At 40.3% G+C, this 18655-nt stretch overlaps 1 protein-coding gene and 1 pseudogene across 6 annotated transcripts in view; both read right to left on the bottom strand.

The window, feature by feature from the left end:
- Nucleotides 1-18655, bottom strand: part of LOC134211240 (uncharacterized) — a 250906-nt gene that overhangs the window by 177456 nt on the left and 54795 nt on the right. The gene's annotated exons all lie outside the window — the stretch shown is intronic.
- LOC134218654 (U4 spliceosomal RNA) lies at nucleotides 14252-14319 on the bottom strand (annotated as a pseudogene).

Genomic DNA, 18655 nt, shown 5'->3' with positions numbered 1-18655 from the left:
TGTTATCATGGCTTGTTATGATTTGGAACAGTTTTTGCCTCTCTTTTATCGTTGTTCGTTATCTATTGAGAATTGAGAGCGATTTCTGCAAACCCTGATTCTGTTCCAATCGCGCATGCGCTGTTTGAAGCGGTACCTACTCGGTAGGCAACCAAACCGATGTGCTTTTCTACATCGGCACCAAACCATGCACTGCCAACGAAGAATAGGGGAGGAGAAGACCACCAGCTGTCATCGAGAGAAAAAGTAGAATCATTGAAATTTCACACGGTGTGGTATAGGAAATGAAGTATATTTTTGTTATAAAACAAAAATTAAAGACGTTTCCCAAAAACATCTTGGTTTACGGGGTTAGAATTTTAAAAGCACGCGAAATAGACCTGATACTTCGATTTTTTTTTTCGAATAGGCAGTTAATACTTAAGATTGTTGAAATTCTAACCCCACAAACTGAAAATGGTTTGACAAAAAAGTTTCTATAACGTTCTAGAGACATTTTAATTCTCATTTTCTATATCATGCCATGTCAAATTTCCATGGTTCTACTTATTCTCTAAACTTTTCCAGGTGGCAGCACTGATGAAGGAACCTCCCCCATGCTTTGACTAACTATAATCGCCAATTGCGGCAAGAGCGGATGACCTACGCATACAAAATAATGCGTGTATGATGCATGGCAAGCCGTTCTCGTCAGAAACTGGAAGTGCTCGTGTTGGACAACATGTGGTGGTGCATCGTTTCGGTATCGTAGAGTACAATACAACGCGCCCCCATCGCAGCATTTCAGTTGCCTGCCTCATATCACATGCCGCCTATAAAAAATCTGTGCATATTTTACGATTATGTATTTATTAATCGTCAAATTAATTGCACAAAACCTATGATAAATGCACATAATCCAAATATATATTTGAGCAAGAACGACAAGAAATAGGGTAAAATGCCCAATAGTGGACCCCCTAGTAGCGGAATTTAGCTCTTCCTGTCATACGGAGTAGAAATTTCCAACATATCAATTCTGCTTGATATCTAATAACAAGTTCTGCATCTCCTCTTCACGATACGTACATAAAACACTCAAATACACGACGTTATTCGTTGAAATTAACATTTTAAAGTCTGTCTGAATTCACCCTATAGTAGACCCCCTGGGGGTCCATAATAGGAAATTGCTTCCCTATAGTCGACAATTCATTTGATTTTCATGTTTCGTTTCGGGACGTTCTTCTTCCCTATTATGGACCCCCCCAAATAATTCCTATAATGGACACTTTCGTGTTTATTTTCAAAAGAATTGAAAAAAATAATCCAATTTTGCTTTCCATAGCATTTCCAATGCATGTAATCAAATCATAGGACTGTAAAGTAGGTTCTCCCGATGGAAATTCATAGCAAAATATTTGCATTGTGCTGTAATAATGCAAAAATAGCTGGAGGGTCCACTATTGGTTGGGGGTCCACTATTGGGCACTTTACCCTATAACGAGGATAAAATTGCTACCCGTGCAGTGCAAAGGTTGCACATGCGGACGCGACGCCTCTGAGACCTAGAAAATAATATGTAAACCTTAAACTAATTTTATGCCGACACACTCGAACGCAGACGTTTACGTTTATTGCTGAATATTAACTTTTAAAACCAGCAGTACGTCCAAACTAACAACAAACTGCGAAAACGCGCTGCACCGGCACGGTTGTGACAGAAAATTGAAGCATTTGAATAACCTGGATCTGCAGGATCTAGAAAATGTGAGTATATTATAGATTTCCATGATATACGGAATCAAAAATATTTGAAGGTAAAAGTTTGGGTCATGACAATGATCCCAATAGGAAGGATTTGAATCAGTTCCAGAATCTGAAATACACCCGATTCTGTTTTACTCCATTTTGCATGATTTGTCGTGAAATCATAAAACTTTTTTTACGCGGATTTTCAAATTTTGAAATGAAAACTTTTTTTACACGGAACGCATCCCCCGTGTAAAAAAATAATCGGGTGTAAATGAGATTACAGAGAATGCCCCAAATATGGAGCATTCTTAAATCTGCAAAGATCTAAAAATCTACTAAATCAAGAAAACTTCTAAAACATCACCATCTCCATTTCACTGTTTTCAAATAATGGTTGTTCAAACTGAATACTTTCAAAAGATAACGGAAAACGGACAATACTCAGTACCTAGGCCAGCGAGGAATATTTCGCTTATCGAAGAGTTTCCACAACTAAAGCACAAATCGAACAATCGCCTCATAATACATTATATACATAACTCAGTCAACTTGAATAAAAGTAAAGCATACCAAAACGATGAGATCTACAAATTATTTTTACTTCACTGAACAATATTATTTAAATCAACAGATATGCATACTTGAACACTTTCAACAAAACATTGAAGAAGTTTTCAAGTGGAAAGCTGAATACGTTTCTGTTGAAAATACAGAATTGTATCCGCCAAATACAGTGCCATATACAGATAAGTCTGACTTGCGGTTAGTGGCAGTAAAGGTGTCATCGTGCTAGCCTCATGATATACGAATGCAGAAATGGTAACTTGGCTTAGAAACCTCGCAATTAATAACTGTGGAAGTGCTCAATGAACACTAAGCTGTGAGATTTAGTGAAGGAATTTATATGCATTAAATTTTGAATATAGTTTGAAAGGTTTTATTCAGCGGCGCAGCCGAATTTGTTTACGAGATAAAAATTGAAATTATTAAAAACTGTTTTCGTAATTCCGCGAAATTCCGTTTAATTTCGATAAAAGTATGATTTTTCTGCCGAAAATTTTAAAATTTAACGATGCGAAACGAAATCAGAAAATCAGATTTCGCCATACTTAAATTCCGTGGAATTCCGCGGAATTCCGTTTCGAATGCTCTAAAACGAAATTCAGGGATAAAAATACAATATTTAAGCTTGGATCACGTATAAATAAATCACTCTAATCACTTTCTAATTTAAAAATCGAAAACATAAATGTGCTGTAGTGTGAGACGCCCAAAAGGATTATCCCATCCCAATATTGGCATTTTTATGATATTGTATATCGATTGAAGCGTTGAAAATCATGAGTGCTTTGGAGAAGTTGGTCATAATAAAGTAAACCGCTCAGCATGCGCGCGGTCCTAGAACGGTCATGCAAAGCTCGAGCTATTTTTTCGTTAGTGTTGTTCAAAATACAACAGCGCGCGTGCTCGAGAAGTGCTAAAGAATCGCATGAGAAAATAAGACGAGGAAAATGAGATGCCTTACCTACTGTTAAATCGGCAAAAAGAAACACACCCACGTGGTTGCTGGCACCACCTTTAACCGTGCGAACTATGTGCCATTTGGAAAAGCGTAACTCTAATAAAACGTGCTATAATTAATTTACCTTGAAATTCAAAGCTCTGTCAATTTGTGACTTTCATTATAATGGAGACATTCTTTCTGTATAATCACAAATTAGATACCTAGTGAACAATGAGAATCCATTCGTCACGGCCATGGAAAGTGATGATGGGACCCAACTTGAAAGTCGTGGAAACTATTCCTGCATCATTCCCCATTTAATTATTCAAATGAGTAGTTGCGTCGTCTATGCCGGTAAAATCAAGATTACACAACCCTTTATAATGAATGGTTTATCGGTTTCCGTGTTTTATTGAAGCCTGAAGTCTTCGCTCCCAAATAATCATAATTTTCAGAACGCATTACAATTCGACTAAATAAGCTATTTCATAGGAAGAGTAAAACAGCAACTCATACCTACTGTTATTTGCGGACAAATTGGCATAATAATATTCTTACCTCACTTATGTGTAAAAGAATATGACATTTACCTGCAATGAAAAGAGAAGACAATATGATAACTTTTAGTATTGTTAGGATTATAGTATAATATCAACTATGTATAACTTGTTTGTAGGGCCCTCCTTAGCCGTGCGGTAAAACGCGTGGCTACAAAGCAAGACCATGCTGAGGATGGCTGGGTTCGATTCCCGGTTTTCGGATTGGAAATTGTCTCGACTTCCCTGGGCATAAAAGTATCATCGTGCTAGCCTCATGATATACGAATGCAAAAATGGTAACCTGGCTTAGAAACCTCGCAGTTAATAACTGTGGAAGTGCTTAATGAACACTAAGCTGCGAGGCGGCTCTGTCCCAGTGTGGGGATGATTACCAATAAGAAGAAGAAGAAGAAGATAACTTGTTTGTATCTCGTGAAAAATTGCACTGAGCGGGGAAGAGTAGATATAAAAGGTTTTCAATTTTAATTGCTCTTAATTATTGTTTTTGCATACGTCATGCTTGATCTGTGTTCAATTCCATGTTTCTAGGACGAAAAATGCCTGGCCTTCCACCTTCCTTCGGATAGGAAGTAAATCTACAAGTCCCTGCCCATGTGTTGATGGGTACGATATCTTGGATCCATGTGGAGTCGTCTTCCTGGCGAGGATGATTGTCTTCAAGAGGAAATAGGCTGACGGAAAACAAAAGCAACAAAAAAAGCTTCCTGTGCATAAATCACAGAAACTTATATATACCAGTTAGGCATAACAAAATTATATCAAAATTATATTAATATGTGTCACAAATAACAATGTTTGCAGGAAATGAAAATTTCATGATCGTCATAACATTATTATAAAACAATGTGATATACACCCATATTCTTGTTTACGTATGAACGCGCTTTCGACCAAAGTTGATGCGCATTTTCGTTTACGCCAGCAAAATCAAATACAGGTACGGTACGAACGAATCGCATTCGTTCGAAAGTATCGTTCGTCTGTAAACAAGAATAAGGGTGATAATTAATACGAATTGCCATACTAGTAATACAACCAGGTCGTACACTAATTAAGTAAGCATTTTTTTCAGGGTTTTTCGAATTCCCCCTTTCCCTTATAAGATTTTTCCTATTCACAAAATTATTTGTTAGTTTACATGGAGCGAAAGAAATTGAGGCCAAACCCCCTCCCCCATAAGTGCTTACGTAATAAATGTACGGCCCCGAATGATACGTGTTCTATAACAACTTCTGTTATAAAAAATGCTTGAACAGAATCACAAGTTCTGATATAAATCTATTACCATCTATTGGTCGGGCAGATTCAGTCATAATTAGATCGCAGCAACCGACTTGTGCTGCTTGGATTGTATATTGAGTTGTATTCAAGTATTAAATTAAAGTCAAATTAACTTGTACTTTGATAACGTATCATATTGTTTGCCTCAATTTTCCCCTTGTCAAGTTACAGCTATATCATAGATGACCAATAAATCCATAAATACTGTTATAACTTTTTCGAGTTTTTAAATTACAATTATTGTTTATTGATTATGGAACGACTTTACGTTTTAATTATACATATTGAACAGCTACTCAGTCTTACAATTATTACAACGAGTTTATTATTTGCCCGACGTTTCGACACGGGGATAGTGTCTTTTTCAAGAGGAAAAATATTTTCCTCTTGAAAAAGACACAATCGTCGTGGCAAAACGTCGGGTAAATAATAAACTCGTTGTAATAATTGTAAGAGCGAGTAGCCGTTCAATAAATATAATTATTATTTATTACCAAACCGCATATTTGAATATTATTTAGAATTTTGTAGAGTAAAGTTTTTCAGGAGAACTTCTGTTACATTTTTTCTTTCTTTTATAACATCGTCACTTCTTCTGAAACATTGGAAACATAGTTTTTATCTCACTTTTAGCTTAGAACGAAGCGCTTGAAATTATTGATAAAATGTTTAAATTACATAAATTGCTTAAAACTCAATTTCAGCTTCTGTGCAACGTGACGCTAAACGCGTCTTTTCGAAAAGTCATGAAATAATCACTTTTTCCAACGTCTCCTAGTCAAACGGTAACTACACTGGAAAGGTATCGGAAAGGAGTTCGCTTAAATAAAACTCGATTGGATAAAGGTCGATGAGTCCTTTGTTTTATAGCATTCATAGGGAGTTTGTAATAGGGGCAGTTTTGTCGTAATTATCGATTTGGTGAACGATTTGCCAAACTATATTTGTTAGTAAAACATTATGATAATGTGAAACGACAAATTAATCTTAAAGATCTGTTCCAATAGTTATATCATGAAACTATTATCATAATGGGATGTTACAAAGTTCAAGAATAAGTTCGTTGCCAATTACCACCGAATTATGTTGACCTTTTCATAAAGACTAACTCATCACTGTAGATTCCAATGGATCTATAAAGTGTGTTCATAATTTACGGTGATTACAAAATTCTACCAACTATTACACTCTGAAACGAGTTATTGTGATTGGTACCAAGATGTATCGATAATTAAACCACGATTGACACTGATTAAAACATAAAACTCTACCGACACCATTGTAAGGTAGCTAGCAACTGGCGGTACCAGCTGCAGCAATCGGAGTTTCGCTTGAAAATGAGATTTCCTACCCGGCAATATCTGCAAGTTATCTCATTTTACTGCGCAAATCACTTACTCGGACAGGTTCACCACCGCTGCTGTTCGCTGTCCGATGAGACTTTCATTGCAATAAAATGTGCAACATAAATACCATCGTTACACATCGTCAAACGATTCCAGACCTGCAAACTACGTCACCACGAAGTCCGCGCTAGATGATGATTTTTAGCAAACTGGTTTTCGATTGGGTACGAGAGGTAAATGTTGTGCCAATAGCGATTGATTTCGAACGCGTAACCAATCAAAGCCAAGCTTACCGCGAGGGATACTTATTTTACATACATAAATGTAAAACTCCGAACCGCAAACCCCCCAGGATGTTGAAATCCTCCTATTTTAATGACCGCAAATATCCCGCGGGTCAATCCGATGAATCAATGCCTGCCTTCTATTTTCCAATCGCACATTAACCGCATAGTTTCCATCTTCACCCATTTCCCTTGCCAATAACCAGAATGGAAATCTCATTAGCAGTAGACATACTTTAACCTTAATATGGTGGATATATTACATAAAGTTGGCACAAGTTGCTTCCAACTGAATCGGGACTGGGGAGTACGCACTGGCCAGCCTTATTTGTGACGTGAAACGAGTTGCCCTGCTCCCTATTACACACCGACTCACAACTATGTCAGGCTATAGGCTTTGGCACCAGTAGTTGTAGAAATGGAACCTACCTACCGGTGCGTCACGTCATAGTCTGATGGGATGTCGTACTGGTTTCGGAAACAGGAATAGGTATCGGATTAGCGGAAAATGAGATGACTGGTTCGTGAGAAACTTAGCATTATGTCGTTCAATTAGAGAAGCATCGGGATCGTTAAAATCTAGGACATGGCCGTTGAAGTCAGTTAAGTGAGTGTAATCTTCCTTTCATTTATGGACCTGAAGCACTAACTTGAAATAGAGAAGTGGGCCACTGAAGGTCAGTATTTCCTTCGCACGATATTACTTGGTTGACTTTATTGTAAACATTATAGTAGATTTTTCTATTATTCTGATTCGCTCAAACCTACTGGGTTTATGAAAATAAAAAAGCTTGGTTAATTCACCTATTGGTTTGTGCGAATTCTTTTTCTTCTTTTCCCCCAATGGGTCTATATTCCAATTGAAACTTGGTCTGCTCTTCAACTTGTGTTCTATTCGCATTTCCTCAGTTATTAATTACAAGCTTCTCTATTCCTGCCATTGCATGAGTATGTACCTTGTGTGAAAATTACAATGAATATACTACGTCCAGGTAGTCGAGAATGTTTCCCACCCGAAAACACTCTAGATCAGACCGAAAATCGAGCTCGCTATCTCCGGATTGCAAATCCTACGTCTTTGCTCGCAAGGGCAACTAAAGACCCGCTGCTGGAGACAGAGAAATGGGGAAGACATTCGATGGAGTGATTGAATTTATGACACATAGGGGATTGGTATTAGGGATTGTTTGGCCGGCTGGCCGGCTGAAGAACAACAAAGCCCCTGGGGTTGACCAACTACCAGGAGAGCTATTTAAACACGGTGGTGAGGCACTGGCTAGAGCGCTGCACTGGGTCATTACCAAGATTTGGGAGGAGGAAGTTTTGCCGCAGGAGTGGATGGAAGGTGTCGTGTGTCCCATCTACAAAAAGGGCGATAAGCTGGATTGTAGCAACTACCGCGCAATCACATTGCTGAACGCCGCCTACAAGGTACTCTCCCAAATTTTATGCCGTCGACTAGCACCAACTGCAAGGGAGTTCGTGGGGCAGTACCAGGCGGGTTTTATGGGCGAACGCTCCACCACGGACCAGGTGTTCGCCATTCGCCAAGTACTGCAGAAATGCCGCGAATACAACGTGCCCACACATCATCTATTCATCGACTTCAAAGCCGCATATGATACAATCGATCGGGACCAGCTATGGCAGCTAATGCACAAACACGGTTTTCCGGATAAACTGACACGGTTGATCAAAGCGACGATGGATCGGGTGATGTGCGTAGTTCGAGTTTCAGGGGCATTCTCGAGTCCCTTCGAAACCCGCAGAGGGTTACGGCAAGGTGATGGTCTTTCGTGTTTGCTATTCAACATCGCTTTGGAAGGGGTAATACGAAGAGCAGGGATTAACACGAGTGGTACAATTTTCAATAAGTCCGTCCAGCTATTTGGTTTCGCCGACGACATAGATATTATGGCACGTAACTTTGAGAAGATGGAAGAAGCCTACATCAGACTGAAGAGGGAAGCTAAGCGGATCGGACTAGTCATCAACACGTCGAAGACGAAGTACATGATAGGAAGAGGTTCAAGAGAAGACAATGTGAGCCACCCACCGCGAGTTTGCATCGGTGGTGACGAAATCGAGGTGGTAGAAGAATTTGTGTACTTGGGCTCACTGGTGACTGCCGAAAACCAGCAGAGAAATTCGGAGACGCATAGTGGATGGAAATCGTACGTACTTTGGACTCCGCAAGAAGCTCCGATCGAATAGAGTTCGCCGCCGTACCAAACTGACAATCTACAAAACGCTAATTAGACCGGTAGCCCTCTACGGACACGAGACCTGGACGATGCTCGTGGAGGACCAACGCGCACTTGGAGTTTTCGAAAGGAAAGTGCTGCGTACCATCTATGGTGGGGTGCAGATGGCGGACGGTACGTGGAGGAGGCGAATGAACCACGAATTGCATCAGCTGTTGGGAGAACCATCCATCGTTCACACCGCGAAAATCGGACGACTGCGATGGGCCGGGCACGTAGCCAGAATGTCGGACAGTAACCCGGTGAAAATGGTTCTCGACAACGATCCGACGGGCACAAGAAGGCGAGGTGCGCAGCGGGCAAGGTGGATCGATCAGGTGGAAGATGACTTGCGGACCCTCCGTAGACTGCGTGGTTGGCGACGTGTAGCCATGGACCGAGCCGAATGGAGAAGACTCTTATATACCGCACAGGCCACTTCGGCCTTAGTCTGATTAAATAAATAAATAATTAGGGATTGTTTGCTTGTAATGATCGATTTGGGGAATCCACGTTAAATCTCGGACACCCATCTTCCAATGCGAATTAAAAAAAATCATAAACCCTTAATAGTTAACACGATTTATTTTTATAACAGATAAATCTCTACACTTCATGTGATGCTTTCAGCATGTTTTAGCTCTCGTCCAAATTCATGACATAGCGAAAAATCATTATCCAAGTGTCGGAAATTTAACGTGGACAGGCTTTAAAACATGATTGGGATGTGAAATGAGGAGGTCATCTGAGAGATCTGTTCTAATACTTATTTCATTGAACGAATACAACTATAATGTCCAGCATCGGGCACACATTAAAACCAGTCTTTCTTTCTTTGTTCAAAGAGAGTTTGTCCTATCCATGATTCATAGCATGAATTTCAGCGCATTTGACGAAATTTTTATTGAAAGCTCACTAAAATTATGTACCGAACAGTTTTGCTGTTAGGAAAACTGTTAAATTACATAGAATTCTGTTTTTTGTAAGTGTACATGGAGTTTAATTTCAATTCGTTATTAAATTGGTCATATTCCAGGAGAGTTCTGAATAAAATATAAAAAAATCTAGTAAAAACCGCCTAAGTATCAAAATCCACTGCGAAAATACCTAAATTTAAGTATCGTTTTAACTCAAATTCCGAGTACTGGCGTTTTAGCGCCCTAGAACAAATTTCTCTAGTACTGAGGATAAAGAATACAAACGAATTGACGATCCTCTGCTGAAAATTACACGAATAAAGATAAAATGTCCATTTAAAGGCGAATGTTCGGAATATGAGTAATGTTCGGAATTTGAGTCAAAACGGTATTCAAAAGTCGTGTAATGCCAATCTTCGCACAGCTCGCCACTCGGCTGCGCGGATGTAAAACCCGTTTCGACCAGGTATTCACTCTTGGCATGTTCATCATTGAAAATGGCTGCTAGAGTGGGCCTGGTCAACGGGAACGGTTGCTCGCTCAAAAGCAAAACCATCGAGCTAAAGGAATTGTTTGAGGAGAAGGACGTGGCGTTCATCACCAAAACGAACCTAAAACCGGAGGTGAGCGTCTACACCCAGAGTTTCGCATCGTGCGACTTGACCGGTCGACCAGGGGAGTTGGTGTGGTCATCGCTCTTCGCTACAACATCAACTGTCGCCTGCTTCCAGCTGAGCATCATCGAGGCCATCGGTGTCGAAGTTACTACCTCTGTCGGCACAATCACGCTCATCGCGACGTACTGCTCAACTCAAGTCAAAGCCGGCGACGGATCATGTGCCATCCTTCGGAGGGACATTGTTAAGCTAACGCGAAGGCAAGGTCAGTACATCATTGCCGGCGACCTGAATGCCAAGCCCCATGTCTGGGACAACAGTCGCTGCACCAAAACGGAACCATATGGAGCAAAAATATAGAGGAAGGCCACTACACGATCCTGATTCCGGATTCCCCCACTCGGCTGAGTCGGGCCGGCATCCATTCAACAATCGACTTGTACTTCACAAACATGAACGACCACATCTCCCAGCTGGTCGTATACCAGGAGCTCAGCTCGGATCACTACACGGTGGTGGCGGAAGTGGGCTCCTCGGTCAATCGGCATCAGCAATTCCGACGAAACCATCATCGTGTCGACTGGAACCGGTTCCAAAGGTGTGTGGACGACAACATCGACTACTCGCGACATCCGGCCACTCCGGAGAAAATAGACGAGCAGCTCCACTGTATGCAAGAGGCGATCTCCTAGGCCAGTGAACAATATGTGCCAAAAACTCGACAGGTAAGCAACACCTTAACCATTGATACACTTACCAAAGATTTGATCCGTTTGCGAAATGTCACTCGCAGACAGTACCATTGCAATCGCTTGACAGAAATGATCCAGACCAGAACGGTAGACCTTAGGAATAGTGATTTCTCCAATTCGCGCTCTTCCAAACTGTGCTAAGCCGTTCTGGAAATTGATCAACATTCTAAAATACAAACTTCGGATCATTCCACCTTTGATCCCATTAGACAACGATGGTTCTAAGGATCACTTGATAACTATTGCAGAGAAGGTCGTTGAAATAGGTCGTCATTTTGTCAGCTCACACAATCTTGGACAGAACGTCAGTCTGCACGAAGCAGCCGTTAGTGAGCATGCAAACAACATCCATCTTATTCCCAACGACTTCTCGGAGGATTTGGCAAATTGACAGCCTATATCAAATCATCGAAAAACATGAAGGCCTCAGGCTTCGACAGCATCCTGAATCTCGTGCTCAAACGTATGAGTGCTTCGATTTTCGAGCTCCTTTCGATAATCTTTAATCAGTGTCTCCGTCTCAGCTTCTTCCCATCGACTTGAAAGTCAACCAAAGTCATCCTCGCCCAGAAGCTCGGGAAGGATCCTTCCTCTCCGAAAAGTTATCGCCCAATAGGCCTTCTCTAAGGGTTATCCAAGCTGTTTGAACAGGCGATTCACAGCCGGTTACTTGAGTCTGCCGAACACCACAACATCTTGCTCGATGAACAGTTTGGTTTCCGACGTGGTCGATCAACCGTTCACAAACTAATCCGAGTTACCAACGATCTCAGATGGAACAAGTTTGTCGCAAGAACATCTGCAATGGCCTCACTCGATGTCAAGAATGTATTCGACAATGTATGACATGCTAGCTTGGTGTACAAACTACATCGCTACAATCTTCCCAGCTACCTGGTGAAAATCATCAACAATTACCGGTCTCAATCAGCGGAGCGAGTTCCAAGTGTACAGAGCGCTAGTGTCAAAACTCCAACGATGCCTGGATGCCCTGACAGAGTATCTCACCAGCTGGAATATCTGTAGAATGCGGTGAAAACTTAGGTGGTCATTTCCCCCACTCTAAGTCCCCTAAACATGTTTAGTCTAAGGACTGTAAAATCATCCTGAATGGTACGACAGTGGAATGGATCAATGAGGCCGACTACTTTGGACCCTCGACAGCAAGCTTATTTTTCGGCAACAGGTTGACGGTTGAGGCAACGGTGACAAAGTATAACGTTTTATTGAAACTACTGTACCCTTTGATCAACCGTCGGTCATCATTGTCCCTGAAAAATAAGCTTGCTGTCTACAAGCAAATCATCCTCGCTGTGATCGAATACGGCATGCCGGTCTGAGAGAGCTACGCAAAAACTCATCATCTGAAACTTCAACGAGTTCAAAATAAGATTCTGGGATGATCCTCAACACTCCTCCCAGGACACGAATTTCTGAGGTACACCGTCTTTGGTGAGAGTAAGGAAAAGTTTAGGGTTAGTTTAGTTTAGGGTGGTTTGCACTCCGACCAGCCTGTAGTTTGGGCGATAGTCCCCAACATAGTTACATGTTGATTGTGTATCTTGGTGTTTGTATAAAAAGTGTAACATGGCACCCAACGTGGGGACCGACAAAACGGCTTGCTATAAAGACTGTCAAACGTTAGAATAGTAAACATCCCATATGTATCTATATTGTTTAAGGTGACTTGGGGATTCACTACACACCTTGTTATTTTTCCTATCTTTTGTCTCTTTCTAGCATTGTCACCTCGTAACTTTGGAGCGGCGTATTTCGGTTTTCAGTTGTTTGATGTAACTGTAAATATATCAGCATGTAGATTGCGAGTAAGCACGCACCGATGATACTTTTTCAAAATCATATTTGTTGTAGAAAAAAAAATTAAGCATTCAATGATGAAAATAATGACGATTTGATGATTGTTCGTGCTTCCCGTGTCACCTTAAAGTCATGACTATTGACTCTAAGCAAAATTGTGCACCATAGTCCACAGAAAATATAAGCGGGACGGTCACTCGTAAATTTAGGGGGCTGATGTCATGCCCTGCAAGCTAACTTTTAAAAAACCAGCAACGAATAATCATCGAGAGAATACGTACCGGAAAAAATCGGCGAAGACCACTGCGACGCTAAAGGGAATAGCGATTGGAAACTCGGTTCGGCTGAAAATCTATCAACATCATTGGGAGCACACACATACTCGCCGATGTGCAAGAACCGTGAATTCGGCATCGTAGCGCTGCTGGAGGTTTGTTGGAAGGGACCAATGGTGCGAACGATTAGAGATAATGTATCATCTATCAGAGCTGTGGCAACACGCACGAGCTGGGAACAGCTTTCATAGTGATCGATCAATGAGAGAGTGTGCAGTGTAGTGTACAAAACTGTGTGAAGAAATCGAGTGAACACTTCAGTTTATTTGGATCGCGCCGGAGACTAAGAGAAGATTATAGACTTTCGTGCCTGTTGTTCAACATTGCTCTAGAAGGTGTCATTCGGAAAGTCGGGTGGTGTAACAGCCGAGGTACGATTTTGAACAGATCCAGTCAATTTATTTGTTTCGCGGATGACATGGACATTGTAGGCCGAACATTTGCAAAGGTGACAGAACTGTACACCCGCCTGAAACGTGAAGCAACAAAAATTGGACTGGTGGTGAATGCATCGAAGACAAAGTACATGCTAGTGGGCGGAAACGAGCACGACAGGGACCGTCTGGGAAGCAGTGCTACGATAGACGGGATACTTTCGAGGTGGTCGCCGAATTCGTCTACCTTGGTCCTTGGATCCTTGCTAATGGTTCATAATAATGTTAGTCGCGAAATTCAAAGGCACATCATCTGTGGAAGTCGGGCCTACTACGGGCTTTAGAAGAAACTGCGTTAAAAAAAAGATTCACACCCGCATCAAAAGTGGCATGTACAGAACGCTCATAAGACCGGTAATCCTCTACGGACATGAAACCTGTCCTGAACCGTGCTCGAGGAGGTCTTGCAAGCACTCGGCTCGGAGTACTTCAACTAGCAATAATCGCACTTCGGTTGTACCTCATTGGTTACGATATCGCCACTGCGCAAAGCTGGCTCGGAGTACTTGAGAGATAGGTGCTTAGGACCATCTTAGACGGTATGCACGAGGATGGTGTGCGGCGGGCTTCGAACCGTGTATTGTGACGTCGAATTGTTGATTCAGTGTTTTCTGTTTAGATGCAAGCTAAATTAAAAAGAAAATTAGTCATACCGACCGGTGGGCATTATTCAAAGATGTTCTTTGATATTAGATGTTCTTTAACCAATCATTGAATGTTTTTCATCCAATATTTTGCTCTTCTAATCAGATGATGAATTGTTAAAATCAAAACGCAATGGCCCCGTTCAGCAACTAGTTTTAGAGAAATTAAGCTGGCAAAGCCAATAGCAATTGCGAAACCAATAAGGGAGATACGTATGAAATGCGCCGGTTGGGTAAAATGCACAACCACATTTTATTGGTTATTAACCCAAATTTTGTCTCAAAATCGTGAGCGACTGAAGTCAAAAAACATTTGTAAGCCATTACGCAAAAAAACTTTGTCAAAAACTCTGTGTTTAAATTTTTAAAAATAAAATGTTTTCTTGGCTCTTTCCGATGCAATTTCGATGTTTACGTCAACAATGCTTTTTCTTCACATACAAAAAATATGTTCTTCTTTTTTTATTAGTCTAAAATATTGACTACCTTAAAGCATTAGACTGACACTAATCTTTTGAAAAAGAGTGTGACTATTTCAGTGATAAATATTGGAATATATTGATTATCATTTTTAGGTGGCGCATATTGCCCAGCGTCGTTTAAATGCAGTATTTTGGAATAAAATCGTTTTCGTAATATTGTTGGTTTTTCTTAAAAATGGTTGGACCATATAATGACTGATATGCTAGATTAATGATAAACATTTCGAAATTACACTATTTCGGATGAAATCACCATTAAATTAAGAGATTATAGCTTAGGGGGCGCATATTGACCGCATCACCCCTACTGCAATTCAGGGCAAAGCCGGGTACATACAGCTAGTATGTTTATAAAACTTCGCCATGAAGTGGTTCCAAGATTTAAATGTTAGACTGTTTCAGTTAATGATCTATTCACATAATGTCGAATAGGATTCGTCCTTCGTATTCTTTGCCACCCAACTACGCAGAGATAATCTGTCTGCATCTTGCTGTCTCACATAGCGTAAAAAATTGAGCAATATAATCAGAATGTTTGCCACAACATAAATATCAGCGAAACGGCATCAGCTGCACTCTTGTTTGATTTAATTAGGTACTAGTTGAATTATTTATATTCCCTTTTTGCGGTCATCAATAATCCCCTGTGTGAGCTGGATCCGACAATGGTTATGGCGGATTATCCCACACTCGTCCATCGGATGCAATTTATATAGCAGATGTAATTTTTTTCGCCAGTGCGCACATTCTTGCCGATCCGTGCCGCAGTCGTTGCACTAAGGGCTATGGATCGAACTTCGACGACCAAACAGGAAGAATTGGTAAGCTTTGCTTTTCTACGAAGATTGTCACGCCACTATGACTTAGTTAGCTTTATCGTTGTTTTGTGACCGTCTATTTGTGACTCAATGTGCGTTGAATCGTATCCCAGACGATGTCGCCGCCGGAGAAAACATAGAATGGATTAAGCAAATGTTGCGCACGCTGATTCAGGTTTTTGCCTTTCTCTCACATTAAAGGGAGCCGAAGAGCTACAGGATCACTTCGAAAGCTAATATGTTTAGAAGACCTGGAAAGTCTAGTTCCGTATGTAATTGTATTATTCGATATTTTTTTGGATGAAATATTCTTCTAAATGAAATAAAATATTCATTAGGTATTAAAAATTATGTGTAATTAAATGTTATTCAAATAACTTATTTTTTATTTTTTGCGCACATTTTCTTTGTTCCTTTGCGGACAAAAATTCTAACCATTATGCACGGGAGAGGCATTTTCTCCACTCAGTGGATTAATTTGTTTTTTTCCTCCGTTCGATGAATCCAGAAGGTAGGCGCATGTCACCTTTCCATCCCAATAGGAATCGACATGGGGAAGGTACGGGGAATGACAGAGGCAACAGCAAACCCATCTTTATCGCCGCAGAGTTGCATAAATATATTTGTCCTCGCAATTCAGAACAAATATAAATAAAATAAAATCCTACGACATTGCCGAGAACAGATAAAGCCGGAGTTAATGCGAGAATGCATGCGCGGAGGAGGATCTAGCAAATATGCATACTGGCTGCAATGCAATGCATGAAATTATCGCTTGTTTGCATGCTGCAAACACGGACCTAAATGTGAATTGTGTATTTAGTGATCACTAAAAATATAATTTGCAGGTGAAGCCTTCAGCTATTCAACTAGAAGTAAAAGAAGTGTAAAAAGCTTTGGTAATCATCACCGACATCGTTTCAATCATCTACCGGCAGCTAACTTTTGAAAATATTTGCTTATGAATGAAAAATCATTATTAAAATATTATTCTATCCTCAGAAAGCTATTTTTGAAAATTTCCTTCTTACTTTAATTATCAACTGAATTCGTATTAGAATTATAAAGAAATATATCTTCCCTCTCCGTGTAAACTTTTTAAACGTCTTCAATGTCCCTTTTAACGCCAAACAGCCAATCAATTATGAATTCGCATGTTTTTCTACGAGCATTAGTTTATGTTTGACCTGAAGCTGTAGGCCAGTGGAACGCTTTACAGCTGCCTTCGGGATGAAGAAAAGCTTCCGCGTTATCATCACTACCAGAGCTGCCAACGCCTGTTAGAACCAACAATAGTGACAGTTGATTTCCTTCGGCAGTGACACTAATCTTTTTCTCGCCTGTCAAGGTCCATTTGCAGTCAGTTCCTCCCGAACTGGTGCGCGTACCATTTCTTTCCAAAGAAGCGGGGGTAAATATGTTCTCTGAGCGCTACAACTAACTATAAAGCCACAACCCTTGTGGGCACCGGCAATCCCTGAATCAGGAGACATTGAGTACGTAAGATTGTCACCGGCGGCCCGATTTGCTGTCTTTCCATCCCTCCGCATGAAGTAAACTATAGGGGAGTATGATACAATTCATACTTCTTAACTTTAATCGATGTTCACATGAAAAATATCTTCATGAAGACATATGTTTGAACAGCCTTGAAATGTGATCTATTTGATCTAAGTTTAATACCTAAAATCGATTAAGGATTACTATATGAAAAGTTAGCTAATGTTTTTCTTAGCTCGTGTGGACGCGCACACGGACTGACAGACATTTCTCGCTTAACTTTTCAAAAGGTCCTAAGTAACATTTTTTTCATGAATTAATTTGAATAGTGCAATCAATAGCTTTCATGTTGTTCTGTTGATTGCGCTATTCAAATTAATTCATGAAAAAATGTTACTTAGGTCCTTTTGAAAAGTTAAGCGAGATTTGTTCATTTCGTCGAGCTGAGTCGAATGGTGCATAACAGTATTGATATCCGAGCTTTCTATAAATAGTTCGTATTTGGAGTGAAATCATAGCCTTCTGGTACAACTTTGTTGTTGGAGAAAGGCAAAAAGGGTTCAATTTCAGAAATGTACGTACTTTTGTTCGGGCAGCATCGGACTGTAGTCCGTAACTGATATGATTTAAGACGGCAAATTGAATTTTGTGTAAAAGGAACTAAGATTAGTATGGATTAAGCTATCCGTGTACTCTCTCAACATTTTCCAAAATGCACTCAGTCCCTCCCGATTCAATGGATTTCTTTCAACAGCTTTTTGCCTTTCTCGTACAACAAAGTTGTACCGAAAGGCTATATGATCACTCCAAAAGCAAATTTTCGATAGGAGGCCCGGAGACCCATAATGTTATATACCAATCGACTCAGCTTGACGAACTGTATATGTGTGTGTGTATGTGTACAAAATTTGTAGACACACTTTTTGGAACTTAGTATTGTCCGAATTACAGTTTCCATTCGACGGGGAATCCCATTGTTTGCTATTGAAAATTGGCCAGATCGGACTATGGATCAGAAGTTATGGTCAAAATACTATTTTTTATGCCCAAAACACGCTAAAAAATACTCATTTACTCAATACAGGCACCAACACCGCTAGGTGGATTCATCAGGGTTTTTGGATACTTTTTCGCAAACGTTCTGAGTCTACCTGCTGTGCCCAGATTATAAATAACTGTCAAATATGACAAAAATATTTTTTTTAATGTTCGCAAGTTTTCTCATGCACTCTGTATTGCTGTTCCTAATGATAAAAAGTAATAAGGTACACTGGGGGAAGTGGAAAAGGAAAAATCGATAGTGCATGTTTGAATTAGTGTAAAACCAGCTTAAATGATTTAAATGCGTTCAATCAAAATTGGCTATCAAAAACAGTCAATTTTGCA

This window comes from Armigeres subalbatus, chromosome 2, assembly GCF_024139115.2.
Source record: "Armigeres subalbatus isolate Guangzhou_Male chromosome 2, GZ_Asu_2, whole genome shotgun sequence".
NCBI lineage: Eukaryota > Metazoa > Arthropoda > Insecta > Diptera > Culicidae > Armigeres > Armigeres subalbatus.
Note: the sequence above shows the minus strand (reverse complement) of the source record. Positions and strands in the feature narration are given on the sequence as shown.